Here is a 15,658-nt window from a genome sequence, read left to right as displayed (position 1 = left end):
TCTTCATTGAATTACTAGACGACGGAAGATGTAGAAATTTGTTAGAAGTTTGTTTCCTACAATTGAGTTCGCGGGATCTTTCGCATCATGGGTTTTGGATTTTAGTTGGTTATTTGATCCTTATTTGTCTTCTTTCAATTTTCGACAAATCTCGCGCAAAGTGGGAACTAAGGATTGCCTTCCAAATCGTCGTCAAAGTTACCTTCCACATCGCTGATATATATCTGTATTACCTGGACGATCCGCTTTATGACGACACCAACTCGAGGGCAAGTTGTTCCGCAGCGGGGGAGTATGACGGCGGCCATCCCCTTAATGGGTCCTTCGGCCAAGAGATTAGTGGGCCTAACGGCCAGGTTAATACATTAGTATAGTTTCGAGGTTTAGGTATTTAGGGTTTCTATGTTTTAGTGTCTTAGCAATCAAGGAAAGTATCCTTAGTAGTTATCTTCTTTCTTTATTCAAGTCTATCTAGGAAAGTACAATCTCTATATAAGAGAAGTCTAGTCTGTCAGATCAGTGAATATTATGAATCAAGTTTATTGTTAATCAAGTTTATCATTTTGTTCTTTACTTTATCAAATTATTTACGTATTTTATCAGTTTATTTACGTATTTTATCATTGTTATAATGGTGGATTCCATTACTTTTACGCTTCCGCAACAATCTACATCAGAAAGTTATGAACTTGATACCAAAGCTGAAGGCCCCAATATTCTCAGTTGTACCACTCAAATATTTGCACATGAACTTCAACATGTCTACTAGTTAAAACTTGAAGTTATAGAGATGGGTATTTGGTCCTCAAATGATTATATATAAATATTTGATGTATTTTAGCCTTTTTTTTAGTGAGTATTCTATTCGTCCATTTAATACGGAAATTGTCACTTTCTTTAATATCATGTGTTCTCAATTACTTTTTAAACTTAATATACACGTAATGGTCCAAGTTAGTCTACGATTCCAACTCAAAAAATTAAATTTATAATTTAAATCCGTATTTTGTATATTTATAACTGTAAAGAAAATAACAGATATATAACATATGTGAATTGTGTCTAAGTTTTAATAAAAAGATTCTAGAATAATATGGTGAAAGTGTCAAGTTACCAAGGTTAAATCGATTAAGGCAGCCCGATTTGTAAACTAAAATCGATTTCACATAAAGCTAATTGAAGTGGAAATTGCTTAAGACACCGATTAAGATTCTCAAAATCCATTCGACCCCACCCATTTCAAAGAAGCTGAGGAAAGCTTTCAGAGTGGGGTGGTCCATGCGAGACACTATTAACAAGGGTCGATACTTTGGAGATCAAGAAAAAATTTCGTAGTACAAAATATTGAAATGATGTAAAAATAAACAAAATTTTCCGACAACGTTGTTGTGGAAAATAGAAAGAAAAAGACAAATTGCTCTCCAAAAACAAATTATTGGCCTTAACAGGAGGGCCCCCAAATAAATAAAGTTATGGACATCTATAATATTGTCCCTGGTAATTAGGGTTAGGGCAGTTGTTGTCACATGCTGATAAATTAGAATCCCAATAATAAAGGAATTCGTAGCTAGCAATCTTAAGGAGAGATAGAATCATCTAAGGATTCCAACTACCTATTTTACCGTGTGGTTGAAATTAGAAATATTTCTTGTTGACGAATTTCACTTGGACTCTAACTCCACATAAATTTCTACCAGTATAAATTAACTTCTTAAGAGTAATTTATTTACTACACCATACAGATTGATCTTACCCTAGAGCTAATTTCCTCTATCAAAAGTATTTGCCTCTTCTGTCTGTCTCGTTCTTCGGTCACCAAATTAATAATGAAGATGATGAAGATTTTCTCATCAATAAAAAGAAAGTTGAGTAAAGAAAAGAGTCACTTCAAGTATGTGTCATTGTTAACAAGAGATAACAATAATACTACAACAATACACAAGGGTTTTGTACCGGTTTACGTTGGAGAAGAATGCAAGAGGTACGAAGTTCCTATAAAGTATTTGGTATATTCAAAGTTCAAGATGTTATTAGATGATTATTCTTATGAGAATCAAGAACTTGATATCAAAGTTGAAGGTCCCATTCTACTTAATTGTACTACTCAATTATTTGAATATGTATTTAAACATCTCAAGTGAATGAATATATGTAGCATTATTTTCTTTCTTATTATTATTATTTTATGTTTCATAATTGTTGGTTGTAAATTTATTGGGAGGATTTTGTTTAGGCAATGATTTACATAATTTTGTTTGATTCTAATTGTTGTTGTTTATAATTTGGTTCTCCTAATTACCCTGCCGCCCGAAGGGCCAAAGTAGTTGCTTTTGTTGCCTTAGGTCTCGGCCAACCTTGGTTTAAATCCAAAGATATATTCTAGAACACAATTTGAAAATTGTTAGAAACATGAAAAAATATATAGTTAGATTAAAATATACTTTTCCAACTTTGAGGAAATTGGCCCAACTTTCTAGCCAAATTCTCTTTCATAAAAAAAGGATTCATCAACTTTTTCGGCTTGGCTCAATCGCTCCTGTGCAACGTCTGCAAATATGTCAATACATATGCTGCACAAGTAAGGTTTGCTCAAAGTTATGTACATTCTATACAGGTTTGTATATATGTGGGCAGCGGTTGCACAGTCTAAACATATTTTTTGGGGGATTGCTAGTAGCCAAAAGAAATTCTTGTTCATGAAGTGGGGGTAATCTTAGTGCAAGTTTGTGAGACCAACAATTGAAGTGGATCATCCCCAAGAGTTTATAGGCAGTCAAACCAATTTTATAGCCCGTATATACTAGAACAGCGAGTTGTTGTCTTTGCGGACACATCCGATAAAACTAGAACGGTACCGAGAAGATTAGTGTGGGCGTGCACAAGGGTGACATATACAACTAGAGAAATGGGCCAACTCTTTTTATTCTTCCCATCTTCCATGCTTGATTGATTCTACTTTCATCTCATATAAAATAGGGTCCATGGGTTTTAAGTCCAAAATAAAGTTCAAAAAGGGTTTAAAGTCCAATCTTCTCAGAAAATGGGTTTTTAGCCCTTTTCCGTTTTGAAGAAACACTATTGATATATAATGTGTTATGTATGACACATATAAAGAAACATGAAATAAAGTATGAAAAAATGAAATAAAGTATGAAACTTTAACAATAAATAACAAGTAATTTATGAATAAAAAACAAGAATCGATAAACAGAAAAACACTGTAACCTTGACATATAAACATACTTTAACTAAGTTGGACTAAATATCCATTATAATTATTATTTTGGCTTAAAATCCTATATTAATATTAGGGTGGACCAAAGGTGTGTTTAGGGGAAGATTTTTTTACTAGAAACCCAAAATTTATATAAAATACTTCTTAGGGTTTTCATAAAAGAAAGGTTTTTGTTGATGACAACACACCATGTTTAAATGTCATGTCATGCACAGGAATATGTTCTTAATTGACATCTTTCTTCTCTTGAGAGAGAAAGGAATCTAAAGTTAAGAGGCCCCATAAAAGTTTATCGTTTCTAAAATTGATAGAAAATGAGAATAATCAGTCTAAACTTCAAATGGTGAATCTTATAAAAGGAAAAGATAAAACTTCTTGAATACATATAGTTATGAATACATCATTCATTTGCTAACTTAATCTCCAACATTTCTTGACAGCGTTTTCTTTTTCCTTTCTAGATTCCTCAAATTCACCATTTGACTTCCCTTCCTTCTAGTGTGTTCAAATTCTGAATTTCGTTCAAGCATTCTTTCTTTTTTTGGCTTTACTTGTCACTACAAAAATACGGACTAGTTGTAACGGCTTAAAGCCGTTACAACAAGGGAAAAACCGTTACAAAGGGTGAAACATTAGTACATATAGTATATTAACCAAGATAACTAAAACCCAATATTTGGGAGATAGGAAACTATGTCCAATCTGGACCAATATTTAAAAAAAAGAACTCATATAGTAAAACTACAACTTTATCCCAGAAATAAAATTGATTCACGCTCGATTCAAGTAATCAGATGCAATAGTTTCGATGAAATTTGAACTGACAATACATAGGGTAAATCCACAACCGGATCGACTAACTTACTCGTAGTTTTTACTCAACTTAATTTTATTTATTATGTTGTGTAGCACTAATAAGTCAGGCAACCAGAGCAATAACTAACGTTACTAAGATCTAAGAGATGTCATTATTCGACATTTAGTTTTCAATTTTCATGTATCATCGACAATAGCAGGATGATCACGGTTTTTTATTTACAAATTGATACCCTCAATCTCCAAAGCTTTTCAAGTCTTATGTCAAAATTTGATGTTTCGATTTTGAAAAAAAACAGGCATTCGAAAACATACAAAATGATTACAAACCGAGAACTGACACAGGTTTAGGAAATTCACCACATTATCTGTTTTCTGAGATACTAATTCAACAAAAAGGATAAATATCAAAGCACTAAATTCTTTACCAAAATATCGTTTAAAATAAAATTGAGGTAAGATTCTACTTTTCCTCTGGGGTGATTCATCAGAAGGAAGCTTCCAATTATTTTCATAACCTTCATAGTAAGATAACTGAATCAAACACCTATCCATAGTTCATGCGCACCTTGAAATTTGAAAAACACAACACTTAAGTTGTTCAACCTGACTGGCTGGCCAAGTATTCATTATATAAAGATGGCAGGAATTGGAAGAATATAACCAACTATGTGCTTAAGCGGAGATTGTAAACTTATCAGTTCAAATAGGAGATATAAGAGAAGGAAACAGCTGATTTTTAGAAAATATTACGGTTAAACCCTCAATCTCCAAAGTTTTTCAAGTGTTATGTAATAAGATTGATGTTTTGATTTTGAAAAAAAAAAAAACAGGCATTCGAAATGCAAACAGAGAAATAACACAGGTTTAGGGAATTCACCACATTATCTGTTTTTCGAGATACTAACTCAGCAGAAAAGATAAATATCAAAGCACTAAATTCCTTACCAAGATATTGTTTTAAATGAAATTGAGGTAAGATACTACCTTTCCTCGAGGGTGACTCATCAAAGAGAAACTTCTAATTATTTTCATAACCTTCATAGTAACATAACTAAATCAAACACCTATCCATAGTCCTTGCAGCTTGAAATTTGAAAAACACAACATTTAAGTAGTTGAATCTGACCAAGTATTGATTATATAAAGATGGCAGGAATTGGAAGAGTATAACTAACTATGTGCTCAAATGGAGATTGTAAACTTAACAGTTCAAATAGGAGATATAAGAAAAGGTAACGGCTGATTTTAAGAAAAAACTAGTCTTTTTCGGTCAATTAAATAGAGTAACTAGTATGCCATCAAACTTTGACGTGATACTCACTAAAGAAACCTGAAACTGCTCCAGTCCCATATTGAGTGGCAACAGATTTACTTGCACCAGTAGGGATATAATATATAAAAAAATTTATATCTTATTCTAGAGTAATAATAATTCATATAAGTGAATAAAGATTAGAGAATAAAGAGTAATAAGCAAACCATTTTTTAGGTACTTGATTCGCTGGATACTTCTAGTGAACATAGGAAACAACCTGTATTCCAATAGAGATTCAGAAGCATAAGAAAAACACAACACTTAAGTAGTTGAATCTGGCCAAGTATTGATTATATAAAGATGGCATGAATTGGAAGAGTATAACCAATTATGTGCTTAAACGGAGATTGTAAACTTATCGGTTCAAATAGGAGATATAAAAGAAGGTAACGACTGATTTTAAGCAAAACTTAGACGTTTTCGGTCAATTCAATAAAATAACCAGTATGCCATCAAACTTTGACATGATACTCACTAAAGAAACCCGAAATTGCTCCAGTTCCATATTGAGCGGCAATAGATTTTGTCTGCAACAATAGGGATATAATATATAGAAAATTTTACTAGTACCTATCTTATTCTAGAGTAATAATAATTCATATAAGTGAATAGAGATTAGAGAGTAATAAGAAAACAATTTTTTAGATACTTGATTCGCTGGTTACTTCCAGCGAACAATAGGAAACAACTTGAATTCTCAATAGAGATTCACAAGCAACAAAGCCCGATTCTAGTGAAAAATGAACACCAACGAAACCAAAATTTCACCAAATAGGTAATCTACGAGCCAAAACATAAAATAAGAAAACTTTTTCGGAACCAAATTGCTCCTACTTCACAATATCGAAAATAAGTACATCAATTGATAAGAAACCAAAACACTACACTGAATTAACGAATCAATTAAAACCCCTATAATAATCAATTTTGGACATAATAGATCAAAAATATTAAAATTTTACTTGGAGAATTCATTCAATGGCATCTAATCGATTTTCAATCCATAAACCCCAATTTTTGAAAAATAGATTATGAAAGATAAGGAGTACAGATATAATCATACAAAATCAATTGAAAACATGATCAAATAAGTGGAATGAAAGGGTAAAGAATGAATTATTCTTACCTCAATGTCCTTCTCGAGAAACTCATTCTCTTGCGATGAAAGTTCTTCCCAAAATGAAAACTCATCTTCTTACTATAATTTCCCGCATCTCTGTAAACTTTAATTCTTTCTCGAGGAAGCTTTCTTTTTTGTAAGGAACTTGCTTGGAAAAGAAGTTTTCTCTACAAAATTATGAAATTGCATTTTTTCAGAAGAAAAAGAAAGATTTCGGTTAAACCCAAGTTAAAAATATATATGAAATATAAATTCATGGGGTAAAACATTTAGGGCAAATTAGATATTAGGGTTTCGGAACTTTACTTCTATAATACTCTTTTATCAACTGTTTATTTTCCACCTCCCATTTTTATGTCTCCTTCGGAAATTGAAAAAGGAAAAATGAAGATTCAGAATTTCAAAGACTAATTTAAGAGAAAATAATAGATTAAAAAGATAAAGGGGAAGATGCAAATTACCTTAAGTGTGTTTGTCTAATGTAAGAATGATGATTTTCATCTCATCTATTACCCACTTTGGCAAATTTCATGATCTAGATTTACAGATTTCAAAATCTCAAGAGAAGAATCCTACAGATGGAAGAAAAAAGAAGTATGAAAACTCTTTATCGAATCAAGATTAAGAATCCAAACCCAGATGCAATATGATCTCTTCGAAGAGGAAAGAGAAGGAGGAGAAATATAACAAAAGTAATTTAGGGTTAAGCTAATAAGCGAGAGACGTAACATCGGGAACGACGGGAAGATGAAGAAACTAAAATTTGAAACATCCTTTGAAATTGAAGATTCACGTGGGTTAATGAGAGAAGGTGTAGGGTTATGTTCTTCTCAATGGTTGGATCAAATAATAGAGGGTCAGGATAAGGGGTCATCTTTTGTTCTCGTCCTAGTCAGCTTGTCCTAGTTAGATTGTCCTAGTCAGATTGCATTTTGTCCTAGTAAGCAAAAACAAGTTCTGTTTTGTTATATAGATAACTCATTCACCAAATAACAGATAAATAACATGTGTGAATTCTGTCTTAATATTTTTTGTAAGAGATTTTAGAATAATATGGAGGAAGTATCAAGTTACCGAGTTGAAATCAATGAAGGCAAACAGATTTGTGAACCAAAATCGATTTGACCTAGTGTTAACTGGAATGGACATTGGTTAAGACACCGATTTTGATTTATAAAACCGATTCGACCCCACTTATTTCAAAGATGCGAGGAGTGTTTCTAGAGTGGGGTGGTCCATGCGAATCAACCAGAGTCAAAGAGGCGGGGGAGACAGTATTAACAAGAAACGATACAGGGAGGAAAAAAAAATTTGGGAGTACAAAATTTTAAAGAGAAATAAAAAAACATTCCGCCAATTTCAGTTCGCGGAAAAACAAAAAAAATTAAAGAAATTTCGTTCAAAATTTTGTACCTAAAAAAAAGTTCTTATTACGTAAACGTTAGCCTAAATAGGAAAGGGGAGCCAATACCTAAAGATATGGACATAAATAAAGAATGCAGTCTAACTCTTAGCGAGTTATGAAGTTTAATGTCATCCCTAAAACCGAAATGTAATCATATGTAATTCTCGTATTAAATAAGCTATTAGTGTGGGCGTGAATATTTGCGAAAAGTTGTCCAGATGTTTTGGCGGATGCTTCTATGGCGTTTTTGTAGGGGAAACGATTACCATTTATGCATTAAAAATTGAGTTCGCGTACTATGTCATATACATAGCTCGCAAGAATAAATTTGGAGCTAGTATTACTTGATCAAAATCTCAATTGCAATAAAATATATGGGGCCGCTCGACTTAGATTTCAAATTTGGCGACCATCATAAGTGTATCTATACATTATATTAAACTAGGATCCTCTAGTTAGTTCACATATATAAAATCTTAGATATATAAAATCCAGGATAATGGTACACTATCCTATATTAATGTTTCTCAAAAATGATAAACCCACAATCTAATGGCACCGGCACATTGGAAACTAATATACCCACAATCTTATAAAACCTCCAAATCCAAATTAGAAAGTTTTCTCTGTATATAAGTTAACTATCCAAGTAAACTATTCACAAACAACTAAACAAGTCATTCAGATCTTATGTCCTCTGCTCTCTGCTGAAATTATTTCTGTCTCATCTTTTTCATTCCCTATCAGTACCCTTTATCTAAGTCTTGTTTCCAATTGATCCTTTCTCACCCAATAATGAAGATGAGGAAGATGCTTTCATCTCTAAAAACAAAGTTTGGTAAGAAAGAAAGTCCATTCAAGTATGACCAATTGTTAGCAAAGGATACTAATAATACTGCAACTGTACACAAGGGTTTTCTACCGGTTTACGTTGGAGAAGATAGAAAAAGGTACGTGGTTCCGATAAAGTATTTGGTATATTCCAAGTTTAAGATGTTATTAGATGAATACTCAGATGAAGAGAATCTTCATTTCGATATCAAAGTTGATGGACCCATTGTGCTTCATTGTACCACTCAAGTATTTGATCATGTAGTTAAACATCTCAAGTAGTCAATTAATCCGAAAAATATGACCCAAAGAACGAAGGTTAAAGTCGAAGAAGTGTTAAAGTTGAAGAAGCGTGAACTTTGTTATTAAGATGATTAGGGTATCTCTTCACATATGTATAGATGGATCTTTTTTTTTTAATCCTAGGTTGGTCATCTGTTGAATTCTGGGATATGCTTTAAGTCCCCCCTCTTGTATTTCGTTCAATAATAATAACAACCATAACAGGTGGTGATTCTAATGATGGATGCTTCATGAGGTGTCAACTTAGTTGGGATGTCATGTCCAACATAATGAAGATATCACACCTTTCCAGATATTAACATAGCGAGAATTTTAATCTGTAAATATTTTGATATGTTATTTTACTTGTTGATTCTGTTTTTTTTAATTAATTTGCAAAAATGTCGTATTTCTTACATTTGAGAGGAGATTTAGTTAGGCTATTGATCTAGAATCAGGATGCCATAGGAAATGAAAAAAACAACTATTGATTTGAAAAGAAAAACAATAGTCATTTTTTAGTTAATGAAAATTATAGGACTAGGGTAGTTATAAAATCCCTACAATATATGAATATCTGATGAAATCAAAGACAAACAATATGTAGATTGCAACTACCTAGTTTATCCTACACAATTAAAACTAGATTGAGATTAGAAAAAAGATCTTATGTAGTAGTTTTAGAATTACAATTAGATTCTAACTCTAAAAATCCCTAAAGCTTCTTCTATATAAATCAAATTCCTAATTTATTTAATACACAATCTATCTGTGATCTTACGCTAGCTTGAAATTCTCTCTTGCGTTTTGCTTCTAATAATAAGAGTTCTTTCTCTCCTTTCTTCCTTCCAACCAAATAGTTAAGTTGAAGATGTTTTCGTCCCAAAAGAGAAAATTAGGTAAGGAAAAGAAAGGCTTCAAATATGTTTCATTGTTAACAAGGGAGAGTACTACTGCAATATTAAAGTGTTTTCTACCGATTTATGTCGGAGAAGAATGCAAACGGTACATTGTTCCAATTAAGTTTTTTGGTATGTTCAAAGCTTAAGATGTTAAGTATTAGATGGATATTCTAGTAAAGTCATGAACTTGATACCAAAGTTGAAGGCCCCATTCTTCTCAGTTGTACCACTCAAATATTTGAACATGAACGTTATCTGAGTCCTGTTTCCTATTAATCCTTTCTCACACAATAATGAAGATGGTGAAGATGTTTTCATCTCTAAAAACAAAGTTTAGTAAGAAACAAAGTCACTTCAAGTATGACCAACTGTTAGCAAAGGATACTAATAATACTACAACAATACACAAGGGTTTTCTACCGGTTTACGTTGGAGAAGATTGTAAAAGATACGTGGTTCCGATAAAGTATTTGGTATATTCCAAGTTTATGATGTTATTAGATGAATACTCAGATTATGAGAATCTTGATTTTGATATCAAAGTAGATGGACCCATTGTGCTTCATTGCACCACTCAAGAATTTGATCATGTACTTCAACATCTGAAGTAGTCAATTAATTGGAAAATTATGATCCAAAGAATGAAGAGTTAAAGACGAAGAAGAGTTAAAGTCGAAGAATTGTGTACTCAGTTATTCAGATGATTAGCTTAAATGGTATCTCTTCACATATGTTTAGATGAATCTTATAGTCTTTTAATGGTCTGATCATTTGTTAAATTCAGGGTTAGGCTTTATGTTCCCCTCTTGTATTTGGTTTCATTAAATAATAATAACAATAGTAAGTGGTGATTCCAATGATGGATGCTCCGTGAGGTGTCAACCTAGTTGGGATGTCACGTGCAGCATAATGAAGATATCACCTTTCAAGATATTAACATAGTGAGAATTTTAATATGTAAATATTTTGATACGTTCTTTATTTGTTGATTTTGTTCTTTTTTTACATTCTCAAATTATCGTATTTCTTACATTTGAGATGAGATAATGTTGGCTATTGATTTAGTGGCAGGATCCGGTAAGAAATGAAAATCAACTATTGATTTGAAAAGAAAAACAACAGTCATTTTTGAGTTAATGAAAATTAAGGAACTAGGGTGGTTATTGAATCCCTTGTATTTTTAAATACCTAATGAAATCAAAGAGAAACAATATCTAGATTACAGCTACCTAGTTTATCCCAGACTAGTTCATATAGTCGTTATAGAACTTCAGTTGGAGTCTAACTCCAAAAACTCCCTAAAGCTTGTTCTATAGAAATCAAATTCCTAATTTATTTAATACACAATCTGATGTAGACGCAGCGGAATAATTAAAGAACAATAAAATAAACTAAGAATAATTAAAGAAAACTGTAAGAAACGATAAAATAAACTTAAATTCTTAATAACTTCAATGGTTTTTCTCTTCAAGGTGAATAATAACATAGACTAGATCTCCTTTTATAAGATAATAAACCACTCTAGATAGACTCAAACTAGGATTCCTAAAATAATAAACTACTCAAAGATAGAAACTTAAAATTAAAGAAATATCAAATTAAAGTAACTTCTCCTCTACTAAATAAACTACTATTATGACCCAATAGGGTGTGGGCACGCGTGGACGTGGGCCCACACGTTTATGCGCCTGCATCACAATCTATTTGTGATCTTATGCTAGCTTGAAACACTTCAAATATGTCTCATTGTTAACAAGGGAGAGTACTAATAATACTAGTGCAATACAAAGGGTTTTCTACCGATTTATGTCGGAGAAGAACGCAAACGGTACATTGTTCCAATTAAGTATTTAGTATGATCGAAGTTTAAGATGTTATTAGCTGAATATTCTTATGAAAGTGATGGCGGCCATCCCCTTAATGGGCCTTTCGGCCAAGAGATTAGTGGGCCTAACGGCCAGGTTAATACATTAGTATAGTTTCCAGGTTTAGGTATTTAGGGTTTCTATGTTTTAGTGTCTTAGCAATCAAGGAAAGTATCCTTAGTAGTTATCTTCTTTCTTTATTCAAGTCTATCTAGGAAAGTACAATCTCTATATAAGAGAAGTCTAGTCTGTCTTTCTTAATCAGATCAGAGAATATTATGAATCAAGTTTATTTTTAATCAAGTTTATCGTTTTGTTCTTTACTTTATCAGTTTATTTACGTATTTTATCAGTTTATTTACATATTTTATCATTGTTATAATGGTGGATTCCATTACTTTTACGCTTCCGCAACAATCTACATCAGCTGGTATTCAGAGCTTCAAGAATTTGGGAACAGATAATTTTTTTTTTAGACACTTCTCATCTTGAATGTTGGAAAAAATTTCCACGTTTAGGTTGGGATCCTTTTAGGGATGCACAACAACTCTATGTTGATCGAAAAGATCAAAACAAAATTAATGTTGTTTCCAAAATCCCTATATTTGATTGTCAATATCATATAGATTTTTGGATTCAACAGATGGAAGATTGGTTTATAAACCAAGAGGTTCGTGGTGAAGATAAGGTTTTTCTCGTTGAACAACACTTGTATAAGAGAGTCTATGAAAAATTTAACGAGATGCAATGGGAACTCGTCGATCAAGGAAAAGAATTCATCGATGATTGGGCTCAATTGAAAGATATTTTCAGGTATATTTTTCTTCCTTTGAATGACTACCTATCTTATGTAGAATCTCGAATTGAATCGGACAAATTATTATCCGAAATTCCTTCGACAACTATGATTGATATTGTTGAAGGAGAGGTTCATGATAAAGAAAATACTAGTTTTTCAACGACGGAGAAAGAAAGGTTCGTTAAGAGGAATAAAGAAAAATTGAAAAACACAAGACCGTGCAATTTATTTCATCCATATATACTCCCGGGAGACGAATTAGTTGTGTCGAATCATAAAATACTCAGAATCTATGGTGTGAAACCTTCTCGGAATTTTTACCAAAGTCTAGTTCATACATAGTGTAAATTAGGCTTCCATGAAACTGCTCATTATTTGATCGATCAAGATGATTGTCTAGGTGTCATACTCGGTGACTCTTCTGAGTATGTTGAATTAATGCATATGGAGATTCAAAGCTACGTCACAAGGCAGAAAACGTAGTGGGAAAACTCATATTGAACTATCCTCTAGTCGATCGGAAACTATGGAATGCTTTAATAAATACTTACGCTTCCAATGGTCGTTACGAACGGACACATCCAGTTTTTACCACGATGATGAGAGATGATCCTTCCCCTACTGTTGATTCTATTAATGGCCTAATGCGAGTTTTGATTGTTGATGGGCGGTTGGATGAGCTTTATGTGGTTATTGAAGAGTTGCAAGATATGGGTTCCAAGATAAGTCAAAGTTCGATTCTTGTGATGCTTGATGCTTTTGCAAGAGCAAGAAACATATTTGAGGTTACAAAGATATACAGTGGCATGAAAGCAGTTCGATATCTACCAACCATGCAAAGTGTACATAAAGGAAAACCAGAAAAAACCATTGGTGTAGAAGAGATGAAAAGTGATGAGTGTTGTGGTATCGAGTGTTCGAAAAAAAATCAGTCTCCCTCACTTGATTCTGACATAAAAAGCTTGTTAACTTCGTCCACCAAAGGAGTTGTATTTCTTGGCCAGAATCTGAAAAAACTCCTCCTCAATCACAATCGGAAACTGAATCACGATCTTCCATTAATGAATCAATCTCCATCAAAAAGATGACCAAGAAGAAGAGGAAAAGGAGAGTTCAGGAGTGGCAGGAATTAAAAAGAAAGAAAGGAGAATCCGAAAGAGAAAAGCGGGGAGAAGAAGAAATAATGTTCGAAGGTTTTAACACGGCAACTGAAGGAGGAGATGATGAAATCGACCTGCTGGATGCTTTCATGGATACTATGGTATTTCCTGAACTTAAGAAACTAAATAATGGGGATAGTTCTCTCCAAGAATCAATGGACTTGGGAGTAGAAGTTGACGTCTATCACTTGTTCGATAAAATGTTGCAAAGAGGTTTTTCACCTACTCGGTTATTTCGAGTAAGCGAAGATTTACTTATGGTATTGCCTAACTTGACAAGTTATGATAAAGTTATAATTTACAAACTTCACGAAGATGAACGTGGGAAGCTAGTTTTAGAGAGTCATAGCGACGCTACATATTTCCATATTGATACCTTTATTAGAGTTGGTTTCGTTGATACTTCGGCTCTTGGTGAAGAAGTTAGGGGAATTGCAACAATAAGTCTCTCTTCGTGCTTGTTCATGTTACTTCACACCTTCTTGAAGATTGTTAAGTGGCAAGCTTTACCATGGAAAGATGACAGGATCAACATTGTTTATTCTTCACTCGTTGGTCGAAGCCTCAATAGGATGATTAAAAATGGTTTTAAAGGAAAGGAAGTCTGGCATGTGTTTGATTGGATGACAAAATTCATAATTGAATTTTTGAGAGAGAATAATGTGGTGATCATGATCCTCTTCATTGAATTACTAGACGACGGAAGATGTAGAAATTTGTTAGAAGTTTGTTTCCTACAATTGATTTCGCGGGATCTTTCGCATCATGGGTTTTGGATTTTAGTTGGTTATTTGATCCTTATTTGTCTTCTTTCAATTTCCGACAAATCTCGCGCAAAGTGGGAACTAAGGATTGCCTTCCAAATCGTCGCCAAAGTTACCTTCTACATCGCTGATATATATCTGTATTACCTGGACGATCCGCTTTATGACGACACCAACTCGAGGGCAAGTTGTTCCGCAGCGGGGGAGTATGATGGCGGCCATCCCCTTAATGGGCCTTTCGGCCAAGAGATTAGTGGGCCTTACGGCCAGGTTAATACATTAGTATAGTTTCCAGGTTTAGGTATTTAGAGTTTCTATGTTTTAGTGTCTTAGCAATCAAGGATAGTATCCTTAGTAGTTATCTTCTTTCTTTATTCAAGTCTATCTAGGAAAGTACAATCTCTATATAAGAGAAGTCTAGTCTGTCAGATCAGTGAATATTATGAATCAAGTTTATTGTTAATCAAGTTTATCGTTTTGTTCTTTACTTTATTATTTACGTATTTTATCAGTTTATTTACGTATTTTATCATTGTTATAATGGTGGATTCCATTACTTTTACGCTTCCGCAACAATCTACATCAGAAAGTCATGAACTTGATACCAAAGCTGAAGGCCCCAATATTCTCAGTTGTACCACTCAAATATTTGCACATGAACTTCAACATGTCTACTAGTTAAAACTTGAAGTTATAGAGATGGGTATTTGGTTCTCAAATGATTATATATAAATATTTGATGTATTTTAGCCTTTTTTTAGTGAGTATTCTATTCGTCCATTTAATAGGGAAATTGTCACTTTCTTTAATATCATGTGTCCTCAATTACTTTTTAAACTTAATATACACGTAATGGTCCAAGTTAGTCTACGATTCCAACTCAAAAAATTAAATTTATAATTTAAATCCGTATTTTATATATTTATAACTATAAAGAAAATAACAGATATATAACATATGTGAATTGTGTCTAAGTTTTAATAAAAAGATTCTAGAATAATATGGTGAAAGTGTCAAGTTACCAAGGTTAAATCGATTAAGGCAACCCGATTTGTGAACTAAAATCGATTTCACATAAAGCTAATTGAAGTGGAAATTGCTTAAGACACCGATTAAGATTCTCAAAATCCATTCAACCCCACCCATTTCAAAGATGCTGAG

At 32.8% G+C, this 15,658-nt stretch overlaps 1 long non-coding RNA gene and 1 other non-coding gene across 2 annotated transcripts; one reads left to right on the top strand and one right to left on the bottom strand.

Moving 5' to 3' along the window:
* Positions 1-2,816: 2,816 nt before the first annotated feature.
* LOC147568595 (U6 spliceosomal RNA) lies at positions 2,817-2,920 on the top strand. The gene has a single exon (XR_015231532.1). It is a non-coding gene; the product is annotated as a U6 spliceosomal RNA (small nuclear RNA).
* Positions 2,921-6,516: 3,596 nt separating this feature from the next.
* LOC147568594 (uncharacterized) lies at positions 6,517-7,218 on the bottom strand. The gene is made up of 3 exons (XR_015238340.1): positions 6,951-7,218; positions 6,796-6,850; positions 6,517-6,656 (listed from the first exon to the last, which is right to left on the bottom strand). It is a non-coding gene; the product is annotated as an uncharacterized LOC147568594 (long non-coding RNA).
* Positions 7,219-15,658: the final 8,440 nt, after the last annotated feature.

Source organism: Eschscholzia californica, unplaced genomic scaffold (assembly GCF_041429995.1).
Source record: "Eschscholzia californica isolate CP2 unplaced genomic scaffold, dmEscCali1.0.p SCAF_1, whole genome shotgun sequence".
NCBI lineage: Eukaryota > Viridiplantae > Streptophyta > Magnoliopsida > Ranunculales > Papaveraceae > Eschscholzia > Eschscholzia californica.
The sequence above is the reverse complement of the archived record's forward strand: the minus strand, read 5'-3'. Positions and strand labels throughout refer to the sequence as shown.